This window comes from Myotis davidii, unplaced genomic scaffold, assembly GCF_000327345.1.
Source record: "Myotis davidii unplaced genomic scaffold, ASM32734v1 scaffold370, whole genome shotgun sequence".
Taxonomy (NCBI): domain Eukaryota; kingdom Metazoa; phylum Chordata; class Mammalia; order Chiroptera; family Vespertilionidae; genus Myotis; species Myotis davidii.
The window spans coordinates 14226500-14230211 of record NW_006288615.1 but is presented as its reverse complement, the minus strand read 5'-3'; the positions used below and the strand labels follow the sequence as shown (position 1 = coordinate 14230211).

Genomic DNA, 3712 nt, shown 5'->3' with positions numbered 1-3712 from the left:
ATCTACTCAGTATTGTTTCTCAATGAACACATACTTGGTAAAGAGTGATTGATGTGTGTTATTTTAAAAATACAAAATACTTAAGATTTTAAAATGTTCCTAATGTATTGAAACTATCTTAAGAAGCACTTTTTAATATTGTGGCTATATAATTCCATTAGAATTCTCTCATTTTTCTTCCTTAAAAAATTTTATTAACTTGAAATTGTAAAACTTGAAAGACTGTTTAACATGTTTTGTCATTAAATATGAAATATGCATTCACTATCATAAATGCATCTGATTCTAAAATATGGATTTATTTTGATATCTTGATTCTGTTTATTTTTGTCCCTTTATTTTTTAAACTTTTATAAAGGTATCGCCTGGCCGGCATGGCTCAGTGGTTGAGCATCGACCCATGAACCAGGAGATCACGGTTCAATTCCCAGTCAGGGCACATGCCCGGGTTGCAGGCCCGATCCCCAGTGTGGGGTGTGCAGGAGGCAGCCAAGCAATGATTCTCTCTCATCATTGATGTTTCTATCTCTCTGTCCCTTCCTTTCTAAAATCAATGAAAAATATTTTTAAGAAAGGTGTACATAGATACAATTTTAAAAGGAAAATTATTTTCAAGGCTTAAAATTAAGAGCAGCAGCCCCTGACTCAATCTTTCTCTCCTGAGTCATCTTCAGTGTAACCACTTTTCAGTCGTCTAACTTGTTCTCCTAGTATTTGTGATCGTGTTTCAGAATAACATTCTTACCCTATGATTAAATTATTTTTCAGCTTTCGGTATTACCTATTAATTTCCTACATTTAATAATGAATGAAGTTTAGCTTTCACACCCTTCCTCCCTGACACCTTCACTCATTTTGGTAGGATCAATATTCAGAGTCTATGACTAAGTACATCTTTTTTACAACTGATCTGTACGATACGATAGGTGTTCCTTTGTTGTCTACTTTGTTGTTTCTCCTGAAATTAATAACTCTCTCTTTTTCATTTGCTTAGTTTTCTGTTTTTGTTCAAATCTTGGGCCAAATGGGTATATTTCTCTGATGACATTTAAACAAATCAGATAGTTTTTTTCTTAGATACATCTCTCCTGGATGCCTTTTTCACCTTGCTCCAGTCTAGACTGGCTCATGGCTGCTGCCCTAGAAGATCCCTCTACCATCATCATGTACATTCCCTTGCTTTTCTCTGTACTGGATCCTTTGTTTCCTGGACTCCAAATTTTCCTCTTTCCTGTTTTATCACACCTTTGGGAAGTGTCTAGTCTACTAGCTTCCTAGTAAAAAAAAAATGCAGAGGAGATCATTTTTTGTCTTTCCATTTCCAAAAATGTTTTTATTCTATCCTTACCTTTGTTCAATAGTTTGGCTGAGAATAGAATTCTAGTATGCAAATAATTCCTGCCCCCCCCGCCCCCCGCCCGCCCCACCTCCAGTCTTCTGGAGGCATTGCTTTATTGTCTTCTAGTTTCCAATTTTGCCATTAAGGTTTCCTATGCCATGCTTTGTATGTGGCCTTACATCAGAGTTCCAGGATTTCCTCGTTGTTTTCATAGTTTTGAAATTTCATGACTACAAGCTTTGAAATGGGTCTTTTTTCATTTACTATGTTGGATACTTTAGCCCCCTAATATGGAACCTCATGTTTTTCACTTCTGTGTCCTTTTCTACTGTTATTTCTTCAATGGTTTCCTCCCCATCTCTTTCCTGTACTTTCTTTGTTAAGCTGCTATAATCAAAGTTGGACTTCCTGAAGAAATTATTGAAATTTTCATCTTATTTCCTTCACGGTCATACATTTATTTTTTTAAGAATTTTCCTCAACTTTGTCTTCCAGTCATTCTGTTGCTCCCCCCTCTTCATTTCAATGGTTATAATTTCTAAGAACTCTTCACTGTTCTTTGAATATGTATTTAAAAAGAACATATTTTTGAGGACCTTACTGATTTTTAATTTTTTTTTTCTGTCTCTACATTGTCAATATTTTCCCTTTCCCTCTCTCCCTCGCTCCCTCCCTCCCTCCCTCCCTCCCTCCCTCCTTTCCTTCCTTTCTTCCTTCCTTCCTTCCTTCTTTCCTTCCTTCCTTCCTTCATTCATTCCTTCCTTCCTTCCTTCCTTCCTTCCTTCGTCCCTTCCTTCCCTTCCCTCCCTCCCTTCCCCCTTTTGTAGAAGTGTTTCTTAAAAGTCTAAAGATCCTTGACTGCTGACTTGTAAGAGTATCTACCATGTGATCTGGAAGGGGTGTGTGTGTGTGTGTGTGTGTGTGTTTGAGAATCAGTGCTAGATGAGCACTAGGCTACCTTACCCCAAAGCTGCTCAAACTTCAAGGTGCCCATGAGTCAGCTTGGATCTTGTTATGTAGACTCTGATTGGTGGATCTGGGTGGGTCTGGAGAGTCTCAATTTGCAGAAGCTCCCAGGTGATGCAACTCTGCTCCTCTGAGGAACGTACTTTGAATTGTAAGAAGGTGGCAATATTCAGAAAAATTTGTTCATGCTCCAAATTGTGTTATTTTTAAGAGTAAGAGTGTGGCAGACATGCCAAACTTCCTTACACTGAATTGCCATGATCTCTTACAGATAATTACTGACCCATGATTTTGTACTTTATTTGCCTCTGCTGGTGTCCCAGTGGGTACCTTGTTCTTACATCTGAGAAGGCTGGCATTGCAGACAGGTATGTTTCCATTAAACTCTCTGGGTCAGCGCTGAGAGGGCTCTTGAAAGCCAAAGGCACTCTTCACAGCCCCTCAGGGTTCCTCTAACTTGGGGACTTGGTGTATTTCTAATGCCATCCAGCCCTGAGTAATTGGGACTTCATTTTTAAGAGTGCTGCTCTGAAGTACTTAGCTTTGAAGAATATTCAAGGGTCCATGACTGGCTGGAAGGCAGCATGTGGACTGCAGGACTGATTTATGGGGCTTCTCCCTGCCTGTTCAGCTGGGAGTCACTTGCCAGATACTCAAACAGAAGTATGGCTCTTGGTGGTGATAAACATTCTGAGAAGAGGGTGTGAAATGTGACTGAGAAAGGAACTGGAAAAGAAAGTGACATTTTACTTACTGAGCTACATTCCGCTTCTATCTGTGAGATGGTGGGCATCCCTGCTTTGGGTGGTAGGTAGATATAAAAACACAAGGCTCTGGGTTACCATGCTGAGGGCGAGCAGGAGATTTTTACAAAGGCTGCTTCTAGAATTTCAGAAGGATTGATTCATTTTATGATACAGATTAGATGGGGATATCTCCCTGTACAGACTGATTGTGTTTCATTTTAATTTCAGTCAACTTATTTATTCATTTCCCAGGACCAGGTTGAGTAGCCATTTTTTTGAGTTGAAAGACATTTTATATGAACTATTTGTCTATATTTGCATATTTGAGAGAAATGGCTTCTGTGAAATTTGAAATGATGGCTCAGATTAGTTTTGCAATTATCGAACCACTAGGTTAAGGAGCCCTTTTCCTTTAAGTGTGGGTTCAGACCAGCAGCAGCAGCTCACCTTGAAACTGATTGAAAATGTAAATTCTTAACTTCTACTCCAGACTTCCTCAATGAGAAATCTGTGTCTCTCCCCACCCCCACCAAGATCTGCACCTTTATTATATATCACCTCAACCAATTATAGAAGTGTATAAAGTAAAAAGTGAAAGCCCTAACTGGTTTGGCTCAGTGGATAGAGCGTTGGCCTGCGGACTGAAGGGTCCCAGGTTCAA

General features: G+C 39.3%; 1 long non-coding RNA gene across 1 annotated transcript in view; it reads left to right on the top strand.

The window, feature by feature from the left end:
• The window catches only part of LOC107182628, a 42664-nt gene that overhangs the window by 25008 nt on the left and 13944 nt on the right, over positions 1-3712 (top strand). The window lies entirely within an intron of this gene.